The sequence below is a fragment of the Alexandromys fortis genome, unplaced genomic scaffold, assembly GCF_014885135.2.
Source record: "Alexandromys fortis isolate MF-2015 unplaced genomic scaffold, M_Fortis_MF-2015_v1.1 scaffold_20, whole genome shotgun sequence".
Classification (NCBI taxonomy): domain Eukaryota; kingdom Metazoa; phylum Chordata; class Mammalia; order Rodentia; family Cricetidae; genus Alexandromys; species Alexandromys fortis.
This window is the reverse complement of record NW_026067903.1, coordinates 4,533,599-4,547,793: the sequence shown is the minus strand read 5'-3', so window position 1 is coordinate 4,547,793 and position 14,195 is coordinate 4,533,599. Positions and strand designations below refer to the sequence as shown.

Sequence of the window (14,195 nt, the reverse complement as noted above, 5' to 3'; positions counted from 1 at the left end):
TAACCTCATATAGCATATGTGATCATTTCAACACATAATAAACGCTATTAATGTTACTGTTTCTATTTTTCTTTTTCACGTGGCATTATCTCACAGCGCATCTCAGGTCAGACTGCCTGTTTTAAAACACGATGTTAGGTAGCCCAGGTTGGCCAAGAACTGGACTCTTAGGGTGACGTTGAACTTCTGTTCACCCTGCTTCCATCTGGATTTCTGGGATTCCAGGCCTGTGCCAATACCTCAGGTGATGAAGTGCTGGAGACGAATCCAGGGCTTACCACATGCCAGGCTGGCTTTCTACCAGCTGAGCTCCATCTGTAGGCTGCATATTATGGGTGCTCAACAGCCACCTGCACTTGGTGGCTCTTTGTTGGACAGCGCAGCTCTTATATGCCCAGCTAGGACAGGCCCTTCCTATCTGGGCGCTTAGGTCCCAAACCTCACTCTTCACTGGCAGAGTATCACACTAATGCCTTCAGTCACTGACAGTTTGATTCATTTCCTTCATTAGCTTTCCAACGACCATGCGAGTCCTGCCAGGGACCTCCACCTATGTGCAGGAACACACTCTTCTTAATCAGGTCTCTTGAGGGAGCCTGGCCGTGTGCTCTTAAACTGCAAGGAAAAATAAGCTGGGGAATGTCTTTCTGATTGGTGAGTGTGTGTTTGTGAGCGGCTGCCAGCCATCCTGAGCCTGCCATCCAGGATGGAGGAGCAGGGATGCCTCTGCACCCACTTTTCTCCGTTGTAAATGAATGTGGCGATTCCCAACTGCGCCAATCCATAGACTTATTAAATGCAGAGCCCAGCCCTACATTTATATTTTTTTCTTCATTTGTAATACGTATATGCAAGGATTTGCAGGCACTCGTGGACATTTTAAGGCCATGCAAGGAGGGAAGAAATAGATAGCAGAAAAAGTAAAATGTGAGAATAAAGATGTCTGGCTAGCACATTGTTTTTCCTAGGCCAGAGAGCTCTCAGAATCTGAGAAAAAAGATAGCTTGCAGGAGCACCCCAAGCCACCCGGCAAGGCTTTAGTAAATACAAGTTACCTCTTTGCCAGGGATGACAGCCATCCCCCAGTCTGACCACCTCAGACTCCAGTCAGTTGTCCAAACCCTTGCAGGCAGAATCGATTATTTTTCTGGTGAAGGGTACAGATAAAATCTTAAATGAATAACCTGTAAAGTTAGTCTGACAGAACAGCTCATAAAATCTTTGCCGCTCAGAAGACCTGTAGAAAGTTTCATCAACATAACTCCTCATTCCTGGCTAGCTCCTCCAACACACTGATTGTTGCAGAGGTCGCAATGCAGAAAGCCGCAATCACTGTTTCTCAGATATTAGGATACAATAGGGGGTGGGAATCTATCCTTCGTGTCTGTTACGTATCTTTATATCACATTACATTTATAGCTGTACTAACGTGTGCAGATGTGTGTGCTTACATGTGTGCTTACATGCATGGGGAGGTCATGCGTCTGTTATCAGATGTCTTCCTTGATCTCACTTAATTTATTTTTGAAGGCATGGTCTCTCATTGCACCAGGAGTTAATCAGTTCAGCTAGGATGGCTGGCCAATGAGCTGCAGGGATCTACTGTCTCTGTCCCTGACTCCCTAGCACTGGGGTTATAGCTATGAGCCACTGTCCCTAGCTTTTATGTGGACACTGGGGATCTGAATTTAGGCCCTCATGCTTACACAGAAGGCACCTGAGTAACTGAGTCAGCTTCCCAGCCCTAGGCTGCATTTGATACATGAAAAAGTCTAATCCAGAGTATGTCTCAGCAACGTATTCTTACAAAAAGAAGGTGTCATGTCATATTTTTTATTGTCTTGACTGCACTTGCTTCTTCGTGCACTAGACACGTGCTGGCAGGGCTGAGACTCAGGAAAGCATGAAATGCGACTTCTAGCTCCATCACGAAACAATTCCACCAGCCTTGGGGTATGAGCCAGCACATGGCTAGCTCCCCTTGCTCCTAGCTCCACCAAGCATTTCTTTAGCGACTCAGAAGTTCTGAAGACACCAGGTGTCTCGGCCAAGACCTCCCATCATCCAGATTTGGTTTCAGGGAAAACGTCCATCTGTCCCTTAGTGAACAGCCTAGAGGAAGTAGGAAAAGCTAGAGAAGACACATTCGAGAATTTTATAAAGACTCATTTTAATTTTTAATCATATGCAAGCATGTATGTGTGGATATAAGCATATGTGTGTCAGAGAATGTATGGGGTCCCTTGGAACTAGCTTTACATACGGCTGTGAGCCATGTGATGTGGGTACTGGGAACTCAATTCCTGTCTTTGCAATAGCAGCATTTGCTCTCAATTGCTGAGCCATCTTTCCAGCCCCAGATTTAAGCATTTTAAATGCCCAAGGGAACCGTGCTACCTACTCAGTTGGGTGGTATGCAGGTAGATGAGATGGCCCATTGTTACCTTCTGTCTTGGGGGTTGTGCGTGAGAGTATAAGTGTATGGTTGAAACTGAAGACCCCCTGCTTGGAAGAAGACCTTCTAACCCAAAGTCCACTGTTAAATGCTCAGAGTTTTTACAGAGAAAGAAAATTAATGCAAGTTTCAGGGCTAGAAAATAAAATACAGACTCGGGTTTCTGTACATACCTTGAAGGTTAATGCTAATTGATGCTACATCCATCCTCTCTTATAGTAGTATATTATTTGTTTTAATAAATAAAGCTTGCCTGAAGATCAGAGAGCAAAGCAGCCATACTAGTCTGCTATACAGGCCAGGGAGTGGTGGTACACAGCTTTAATCCCAGCACTTGGGAGATAGAGGCAGACAGATCTCTGTGAGTTCAAGGCTACCATGGGTTACACAAGATAGAATCTATCTAAAAGAGAAATGGAGCCCACACAAAGGTGATCTTAGTACTTGGGATCACACACCTTTAATCCCAGTGCTAAGGAGGTGGAGACATGAATGATATGGCTGGGCGGAGAGAGGAATAATACAGGGGAAGAGACAGGAAATCAGTGAAGTGTGGAGTCTGAGGTTGGTGGAGAGCATTGCAGGATCACCCTTTTGTTTTTGTGAGCCTTGGTAGAGGTAAGAGCTCTCCAGCGGCTTGGCTGCTTTGCTTTTCTGATCTTCAGCTTGAACCCCAATTTCTGTTTCTGGATTTTCATTATTTGTGCTACACTCTCTTCGCCCTGCCCCCCCCTTTCTGGTTTGTTTTTGTGTACATGTGTGTAAGAAAACCTCTAGTCTTGTTCTTTAGATGCTGTCAACTTTTTCTTTTCTTCTCCCTTCCTCCCTCTCTTCCTCCCCTCTCTCTCCCTCCTCTTCTTTGAGTCAAGGTCTCTCGCTGGTCTAGAACTCATCCAGTAGGTAGGCTACCTGAGCACTGAGTCCCAGGGATCCCCTTGTCTCCATCCCTCAAGCACTGAGTTACCACATCTGGCTTTTTTTTTTAAACCAGTGTTCTAGGGTTTAACCCAGGAGCTCATGTCTACAAGGCAAGCATTTCTCCCAGCCATAATTGCTTTTTCTAAACAGGCCACACACTGTGTTTTTAGAAAGGCTCTGGGGAATCAGAATAAGAGGAAAATGGGTGACAGGTGCTAGGAACATCTTTTAGGGTCTCTCAGCCCTCATAGGTGTTATGAGTGTAGTCAGTGAATCTGTGTTCTCTGATTTCTGTCAACCAGAGAACCACACGCCGCCTGTGGTTCCTTACAATGTGAACAATAAAACCAGCTCCACCTCCTACAGACAACATAATAGAACTGGAGGGGTTTTTAAGAGCATTATTTTGTGAATAAGAGTAAGCTTCCCCCCAGACATGTCACTCTGTGAATTTACATGCTGTCAATAAATGAACTGCCTGTATCCTAAAATATCACCAAAACCCATTTTCAAGTGTGTGTGTCTTTTGAGGGCTTGGACACTGACGAAGTGTTATGCTTCTCCTGGCCCTGATTGGTAAGAACTGGACCACCGTTACACTTCTTAGTATGAAATTCCAGTCGCATCCATGCAACATCAGGATCTAGCCAAGCATCTTGCAACTTTCCTTTGCATTACTTTTTTTTTTAATTTGTGCTTTTTTAAATGTTCATTCCTCAACCTGCAGGATCATAACACTTCTCCTCTGAATCCTCTCTCTAAGGGAGTCTTGGGACCAAGCAGGCTGCCTGCAGAATGCTGACCAAGAGTCTGACTGACTCATGCTTTGGAAAACTGGGTGTCAGGGTGCTGGGATGTTGTTGCCATAACACTGGCAGAATTTGGAAATTCTTCCTCAAGTTTGACGCTAAGGGTGTTGATCCTGGCTAACTACTCTAGCAAAATATGATCCAATGCCGTTGACTCATTTGGAAGATCTGGCATGCTTGGGTATTTGATAATGAGAAAAAAGAAAACTTTTGTATTGGTGTAGCAGCTGCCAACAATTCTTTTAAGATCCATTTAAGCACCTGATCATTTACATATTTACCCAGCAATTTATAAGGTTCCCATAGTTCATTTAACATTATTTCCAAGGAGAGATTGCTCCATGGTGCTGACAGACTCTTATTAGCAGTCTTCAAGTAGGCCTAACTTAATTTTGCTTTGGAACCGGGAGAAACCTGGTAATATGTTTTCAACTAGGTGATAACTCGATATTGTATTAGTTAACTGAAAGAATCTAACTATAGCATTTGAATTTGGACTATAAACTATACATGCTTCTTTGTTAGGCTACCAAGTCATAGACAAAACATGGACACATAAGGAAGGAGGAGGCACATGGCCCCTGTAAGTAAAATGAGGCATATTTAGTAATGGCATAAAAAAAATCCATCCTATTACCTGGTTATTAAGAGTGATAGAAAAAGTATGTCACCTTCTATTGAATGCTAATGACCTTTTTTTCTAGATCTGCATTCATCAATGAGTCAGATTTTAGGGAAAAAAATACCTGAGAGATTTTAAACTAAGATTAAGCTTTGTATGAAGCCACAAGATTTAGAGTTATGGGTGACCATGACAGTCCTCCACTAGTTCGAGTCCTGTGTTAATAGAGAATTCAGCTCTCTACCCAGCAAGCACAGGTATTAGCCAGGACCATGGCCATAGGTGGTGGGAATTGCCATCCGCAACACTGCTGACCTTATGGAATTGCTCTTCGGGGTCCTCGCTGTGCTTTCTGCTCAGAACTATTCCCAGGCAACAGCTGAGAAGCGGTCAACGGGACGTGCAGGATTCTATCCAGCTCTATCTAGCTCCTCCTGGCGTTCCCAGGACACAGGACCTCCCTGTACGGAATTCCTGCCTGAATTTGGTATGGAAGCAGCTGCTTTTACAAATAACCTTCGTGGTTCTGAACAAGTACCCACCCTGACTACCCAGACAGAGAGAGTATGTTCATGGACACCACCAAGCAGGATGACTTGCTTCAAAATATTTTACTATTCCTCTCACCGCCTCATCTTTGGTGTGTCTGGGTTAAGACACTCAAAACCTTCAGTGAAGGTGGCAAAGATGGCAAGATGAAGGAATGGAGAAGAAGTGAGACTCAGAGATTTTATATAATATATATGATATAGATCTTTGTGAATCTATGTGTAAGTAAGTGCGCGTGTGGGTCAGGTGTCATCAGAGGCCAGAGGACAGCATCAGTTCTCTTGATGCTGAAATTACAGGTGGTTAGGAGACAACTGACACAGGTGCTTGGGAACCAGACTCGGGTCCTCCTGAAGAGCAGTAAGCATTCTAAACTGGGCCGTTTCTCTAGCCCCTAGAAATTATAACTTTAAAACATATTTACACTTTGGTTTTTAATAGTTATTAAAGTCTCAGTTCAAATGGGTTTGTCAGCTTGGTTTAAGAAGTACCCGGATTGAATGGAACACAAGGAAGAGGCAAGAGGGAATAAAGTATCAGGATTTGGAAAATTCCAGGACTTAATGATAATGTTCTGAAGGATGCTCAGAATTGTGTTGCCAAAAGCCAGCTTGTTGCGTATTAGTGGATAAGGATGAGAGTCTGAAGGACAGAAAGATCAAAGATGGCGTGTCTTCTGAGCTGGGGCGAGCCTTCATTTCAGCAAGAGTAAGCTGCCTGGCTTTAAACAAGTCAGCCACGTGCTTTTAGATCTTGCGGAGCCCAGTGCATTTCACGAGCTCCCAGGACCATGTTATGTCTTTACTCAGGACAAAGGGACAGCAGATGCTAACTAACAGCCCATCCAGGATTCCAGGGGATTGAGGAAAGGCAAAGGAGAGCTGAGCTAGAAGGCAAAGGCAGAGTATGTGTTTGAGTGTGTCAGATGTGTGTGTGTACCCAAGGCAATGGTGGACAATGGTAGCTAAATATTCACACGGCACTCTGGTGCACTTTCAGCTTAGGCCACAGAAGATAGGCAGCACACAAAAGGGATGTTTGACGATATGAACAGAGAGAGCCAAGGGCAGGCCGGGGCCCATGAAATGAAAAGGAAATATCCCAAAACTTAGTGCCTCCCTGAAGCCTGGTACACGGGGGAGACCGGAGGATTCTGCTCCGTTTTCACTTGTTATTTTGATTATTATACAGACTGAGACTAGAAGAAAGCATGCACAAATAGAATCACTATTTCTTTAGGTTTCTCTTTGTAGTCCAGGCTGGCTTTGAACTCACAGAGATCCGCCTGCCTCTGCCTCCCGAGTGCTGGGATTAAAGGTGTGTGTGCCCTCATGCCTGGCGATACACTGGTGTGTTTGTTTTAAGACACAGATTCATATGAAGTTGCCACAGGATGCACATGTCCTGAGCACCCTTTCCAATACTCAGTGCCAAAAACAAAGACTTTCACATTGGCAGAGTGAATGTCTTTGTTTTCGGCACTGAATACTGGGCCTGGTCCTTAGACATGTTATAAACGTGTTCTATCTTTACAACACTCAATATCAGCATTTGTCGTGACCATAGCATGTTGTTGAAGCTAAGTGACTGCCATTGGAATTCAATATAGTGCTTGTTCAGGTTCTAGCAGTTATACATGTGTGTGGATGAGCACACGTGAGACAGTGTGCAACCATCTACCCTTTTTAAGGCATTTGGCCTCACCATCTCTACAAGGTCCTTTTAGCCACATTGGCAGTCACTTCTCATTCCCATCCAAAGACGACCAAGATCCTCCCCCATCTTTATACTTAGATACCGCACAGATACTACACACATGGAGAATGGAGCAATTCTTTAGAAACTATCCTCTTCTCCACTCAGCCCAAGTTCCTTGAGACAGGTCCAACTTATGTGTTTCAACAGTCCAGACTTCTTACTGCTGAGTAATATATGAAGCTGTGAACATCGAGTTAGTTTCCAGCTTGGGACTTTTACAAATAAAACTGCTATGAACCTCATGTACAAGTTGTGTGGAAATGAGGTTTCATTTCTCTGGGATGGAAGCCTGAGTGTATGACTTCTGGTCCATTTTTTTTTTTTTAGCCATAAAAAGAACTGCCAAACTTTTTTTTTTTTGAGTGGCTATAGCATTGTATATTTGTAACAGAGCTGTGTTTAGTGATCCAGCTTCTCCACATCCTTGCCAGCATTTGTAGTTGGCATGTTCTTTATTTTAGTTACTGCGATAGGTGTAGGAACATCTTATTGAGGCTTTAAGTTAGACTTTTCTCAAGGATCAAGAATGCTCCCTGTCTTTCCCTCCATCTCTCCATCACCTGTAACGTCCGTCTCAGTGAAGTATTTATGTGCTTTTTGTCCATTTGTGTAGCTTGAAGATTTATTTCTTTAATGCTAAATTGTTTATGACTTCTTGTGTATACTAGGTACCCATAAATTTACTGGGTATAATCAGATTAGGTATATGGGAGTACGTGCACAGGTTACACACTAATACTATGCCATTTTAAGGAATTCTGCTATCCTCCTGAAACCAATCCCTACCCTGAAAACCAAGGGCTGACTGTATCTTCATTTGATGGCGAGTGAAAACACCAAGGCAAAGTCAGGTACCTGCTATACTACACATGATGGTCGGGGGAGAAACTGAGCCAGAGAAGCACTGCCACGGAGAAATGGCGTAGGGTCTCACGAGAGAGACAAGAGAAAATGTCAAAAGAAAATCAAGAGAAGCCACTCTGCATACAGAGAATGGCATTCACAAAGGAGCAGGGGAGGTTTATCTGGGGACATATTAAGAGAAATAGCAAGCTTATTAATTTGTTTGGTGCTTTATGTGAAGTGGGAATGAGGTCAGAAAAATATAAACCTAGGGGTTGTAGCTGTGTGGTCTAGCACAAGCAAATCCCAAGATTCAAAACTCCCAGCATCATGAAAAGAAAATTAATGAAATAAATAACCGAGGTAAGAGCACACAAGATACTAAAGGCAAGGCTAGAAATCTGAGCAGAAATCTTAGTTTAGTTACTGAATGTTATAGAGAAACAGATAAAGAGAAGGATGACTATTATAGTTACGGTGTAGGTGGGCTGCTGTTTGTTCCTGCCCCCTATGATCTTGTCCTCAGGATGGCACCGTTGAGAAATGGTGGAACATTTAAGAAGTGAGGTCCGGTTGGGAAGAACTTAGTCCAATGGGGATGATGCTGTCTCTCTGGGATTGAGTTCTACGGAAAGTGAGTCGTAAAAGTCTGAGCGGAACCCTTGAATCTCCCTGTGTTTCCTCCCTCATTTCCTCTATCTTGTGCTCTTGCCACAGTGATTTGCCCTGAAGCACTCCCCAGAGATGGGTGGTGGTCAGGAACAAGTTTCTCCATCTCTAGACCTACAGCTAAACACAACGCGCCTCTTAGCTTACTTCAGTTATCTCATAAGAGGGGAAAGCTAACTAATACACTGTGTTAATGGGTGTGACTGATTTTATTTTGTTTGGGGAAAATCTAAATCTATAGAAGCGGAGCTTCCAGGAGAACAAGATGGAGGTCTGAGAGGAACGGAAGGGACCAGCGGGAACCAGAGAGGCCTTCTTTTGAGATGGGAAGGAAGCAGGCAAGTCCCAAATACACGGTGTGGATGAAAAGCAAAACTCTATGCAAAGAATTCGATTGAGTTAGGATGGTGGTGGATTTCTAATCCAATTATCAAAGCCAACTGGGAAAGTTACAAACTACAGATTCCTTGTCCCAAGCTCAGTCACACAGAAAGAGACTAACGGATGAGGAACAGGACCTTGCACCTTGAAGCATGTTCAATAATTAAGATAATTACATCACATTTAGAGCTGCCCGAGTTGGAACGTTTCCTTCCCTCTCCTCTCCTCTCCTCTCCTCTCCTCTCCTCTCCTCTCCCCTCCCCTCCCCTCCCCTCTCCTCTCCTCTCCCCGTCTCCTCTCATTACTCCATCTTTTGTAGAACTGAAGAATACACCCAAGGCAAGCACTCAACCACCCAGCTACACGTATTACCACGGCTACTTTTCCTTTCTTCTCTCTGGCCCTCCCCGCATCTGCCTCTCTCAACAGGTTTCACTGTGACATTTCCATGTACACTCTGTTTCTGTTGATCCCCCTCCCCTTCTGCCCCAGGCCTTTTCCGTTTTTAGATCAGGTGTGTTTTATCACCTTCCACTCTCCACGCTTTCTTTAAAGACTCTTACTCCTTCTAGTTTCCTGACCTCTACCTACATTCCTTCTACCCCACACACACTCACACACACACACACACACAGACAAGCACACACACACACACAAGCACACACACAGACACACACACAGACAAGCACACACACAGAGACACAAACATACACACTGACAACACACATACACACACACAACTAGAAGACAGAATCTGCACATGAGAGAGGAACATGTGGTTATTGGTCTTTCTGAGTCTGGGACACCTCAATATAATACTTTTATTTCCATATAAATCCATTTTCCTGCAGATTTCCTAATTTCATTTTTCCGCATGGCTGGATAAAATTTTATTACATTATGTTTACCACATTTTAATTATCCATTCATCAGCTGATGTATTTATAAGGTATTTTCATTTTCTGATTTTTCTTGTTCACTTGAGACAGAGTGTCATTGAATTATTAATAAATCAAAATTAAAGAAGCTGATAGTGCTGGCGAATGCTTTTGGCCCAAACTATTTAGGAGACTGAGGCAGGAGGATTACTTGAGTGCAGGAATTAGACAGCCTGGGCATAGCAAGATCCCATCTCAAACACATCATTTCTTGCTCCTATAGTTGTGATTTGCAGTCATTATCAAAATCATAAATGACTCCAGGAATGCTGTCCCAACTACTCAGGGTACTGAGGCAGGAGGATTGCCACGTTTACAGCCATCCAGGGCTGCACAGTGGGTTCAGGTTCCTTTTATTTATTCATCTATTCTTTCAGCCAGCTTGTGTGTGTATGTGTTGTATGTGGGTGGCTATATGCACCTGTATGTGTGGGAGCAAGCCGGTGAGAGGCTAATGGTGGATAGCTTCCACATTCCATCTTATTTAGGGGACAGGATCACTCTTGCTGAACTTGGGGCTCTCTGTTTTGACTAGCCTGGGTAGCCAGCGAGCTCCAGTGATTCTCCTCTCTCTAATGCTTCACCACCAGGGTTACAGGCATAGACCATCACACTCGGCTTTTATGTGGGTGTTGAGAATTTGATCTCAGACCTTCAAGCTTGCATGGCAAGTACTTTATCCACTGAGCCATTTTCCTATCCCCTAATATTTTAAAAGGCTTCTCCAGCGGTCTGACCTACATCCTGTCTATGATGTCCAGCTAGGAGGCTGGACTGGAGGAAAAACTTTGGTTGGGACACACCCATGCACCCCTGCAACTGGCCACTAGATTACCTGGAAATTTTCTTTGGTCATCTCTCCCATCAAAATGGCACTGGTTTATAAGTTAATCGTCACAGGTTGGCCATGTGGCTCCCTGTGGCTTCTCCCTGTGGTTTCCGCATGCCACTATCTCTGGCCCTTAGGAAAAAGACTGGCTTTGGGAGCTTGTTTGAAGTCTGTTAAACGGAAAGCATGCAGAATGCTGTTGTTCTTTGAACCAATCCCACAATGACCTTACGAGAGTTAGTAAGGTGCGGGACAAATCTAACTGAAAAGCTGAAAGGCAAAAGAGATGATGTTTCTTATTTTAAAAATTTGGAAAAGGTTATCTGGAAGATCTATAATGAATTTGGTCAAGAAGTCTCTTGCATCATATGTTTTTTTTTAAAAAATAAATCAGCAAAGATGCAAATAACCACCTATTAGAAACAAGAGGCTCCCATATAGCTGTTTGGCTTTAGGGAGATGTTAAACATCCCAACAGTATAGATTCTTTCATAGCAAATGAAAAAGTGACCCAAGGCCGATGCCACCAACACAACACTGCCATGCGTTAGACTGCAGCTCATGGCACAGAGACCACCCACCTTCCTCTTTGTAGGACACTCATGTTAGCATGCCCGACAGCCAGTACAAACCCGCAGCCTCTGCTTCCCCCACAGTCCCCACAGCCCAATACAGGAGACAAACCAGTAACACGAAATGACTCTTACCCTGTTTGAGGCTTGATCCAGCTGTGCTTCAGTTGGCCAAAGCCTAGCACACGTGACTGAAATAACACGCTCAACATTCCAACCACTAGTTCCCCCCACGCACAGTTAAAATCCACCTCCTAGGAACAATGTCACAACGTGACGTGTCCAGGATGAAGGCAAGAGTTTTCTTGGTTAGAGTATTCATCTGCTTAGAGATAAAGGAAAAAATAAAGAGTCTTGAGCTGTGAGTTAATATTTTTAGCTTGAAAGAAAGAAAAAAAAATCTTCATGCTTCACAGCCAGTCTGGTTTTTTTTCAAACAGGGCAAATTCCTCTCCCTACCGGGTATCGGATCATTTTCTGCTTTTTTAGCACGAGACAAAGAGAAGGTTACCGCGAAGTTTCAAGGACGTCTTAGAAACAAGAGCTGAAGTTAGGTACCTTTCCTTGCTATCCCATTGCCAAAGCATCTTGTGGGAAAAACAAAACCTGCAATTAATAAAGGGTCGCAGTCTTCCAACCAAGTCCCAAGGTTAAGGGTCTTCAGGTTCCAAATCTTCCCTTCCTGGGTGAGCAGTGGTGCTCAGTGGTGAAGAACAAGTTCCCTCTCCTCCCTCTCTCTCTGAGCAAATATTCAGGCTCAAAAGTCCGTGAAACAGACATTTTCCATCCTATGACCTCAGTTTTTAGAATTTAGTTATTTTACTTGGCAGGAATCCAGCATTCATTCTTTCCTACTGCCTCTGTCTCTCTCCTCCCGTCTCCACTTATCTTTTATTCTTTATTCATTAATACTTTAAGACATTTGGGTCTAGAGTATGTGGTGTCTGCAGAGTGTTAGAATTAGTGAACGAAACTCAAGGGACTCCCCACTTAAAACTGGAATTTTATGTAAAAAACAAGTAAGTAATATTTTTGCATATGCATGCCCTAAATATTGCACAGGACACACACTGAAATTATTCCTTGTTTATCTGAAATTCCAATTTAACTGGGTGTTGTATATTTTATCTGGCATCTCTATGTAGAGGTTGAAGAGAGGAATTAAAAAACAAACAAGCAAACAAAGAAAGGCATCCATTTATAGCTCCTGGAGGAGGAGAACTTTGCATCCCTGCTCTGAGTGCTCCTGGCCTCAGACGCTATCCACAGCATCCCTTTATCTTAACTGTAGCCCTACCACGCTAAAATGACAGCTCCTCAGAGCAGAGCTCATCATGATATGAACAAAGTCCAGCTTGTTGTTGGGGTCTCAGGGCCACTCAGGTCTGCACGTGTACCAGTGTCCCCAGGCTACGGCGAACCTCAGTGCAGCTCCTAACCCATGCAAGTTTGACACTGAGTATCCATGGAATATTTCTAAGGACAAGGCATCTGTTTTCTCTGTCCACAGGTACTAAGCATGATCAGCAACAGTGAAAATCAGAAAACAGAACAACGGTATTAAAATGCTCTTCAGAATGTTACAAAATGATCACTTAGCAGATATTTGAAAGAAAAGATGAAATATTGCTTTGTTTCAGACATCTAAAACAAAGGGGAAATATAAGAAATTAGACACCTTGCATTTATTATTAATTGACAGACATGATTGAACATTTGAGAAAAATCCAGAATGACACAACATTATTAAATTCTGTTTGGTTATTTAGAGACATATCAATATTCATTGCCTTGGCAATATGTTGAAGTCTAGTGGCCAGAACAGATGATCCGCAATGGTGTCCTGAAAATCATGGGCCAGGAATCAAATCCTAGCTTGATTAGAAATCTCTCACGCATGGACGCCTGTTCTGAGAAGGGTCCTCCACCCCAAAGCCTAGGAGCAACACTGGCGTGGTGCTTAGATCAGTGGTCAGTAATGCTGGGGTATGAGGATCATGTGACCCAATCACACTGAAAATGAAGGTAAAAACGCACAAAATCGGTTGAAGTCTCCATTTTCACAAATGGCTCACGAAAAGCAATTATGTCTGTGGTCAACATGTGTTGTGCGTGATTTTTTTCTCCAAATCTATGAATATTTTATGTATATACTCATTTCAAAAAAATTTGATTTTTCAGAGTATAGCTTCTGAAATTTTCATTACATTGGTCTAAGAAGCAAAGGCATATGGTTGTTCGTTCTACCTAATTACTGGTTATTTTTCTTTCCTTACTTTTATTTTATTTACTCTTGGGAACTCAAAACAAACAAACACATAAAAAAAAACCAAAACCAATACCCCTATCTCATATCCCTTAAATATAATTAGTCTAATAGATCTAATCAATCTTTTAATTTTTGTGTCAAACTAACTTTCAAGTGAAATTACCCAACGGCTGGGCTTCCTCCTATATTAGTTCACTTTCTGTTACTACAATGAAATGCCCTAGGCTGGGTAACTTTTCAAAGCTAAGAGGCTTGTTTGGCTACAGGTCCTAAAGGGTTCTGGAATCAGCTTGGTTTGGATGAGAACCTTGAGGCGGATGGCAGTAGTAGCAGTAACTGGATAGGTAAGATCACATCCCATAACTAAAACCCAGAGATTTAGGCATCAGGCTCAGGGTTTGCGATGCACAAGAAAATAGCATTCCCTGCTAAGTGAACACAACCCCAAAGAACTGAAGACCCTATCAGGTCCCACCTCTTATGTTAAATTCCCCTTCACTCACTTCCATATGCTTCTACACACCACCACGGAGATCCAGCATCCAGTCCATGAGCCCTTGGGCACAAACCACATCTAAACCAT

The 14,195-nt window shown here is 43.2% G+C and overlaps 1 protein-coding gene across 5 annotated transcripts in view; it reads right to left on the bottom strand.

Moving 5' to 3' along the window:
* The window catches only part of Aff3 (ALF transcription elongation factor 3), a 471,150-nt gene that overhangs the window by 125,068 nt on the left and 331,887 nt on the right, over positions 1 to 14,195 (bottom strand). The gene's annotated exons all lie outside the window — the stretch shown is intronic.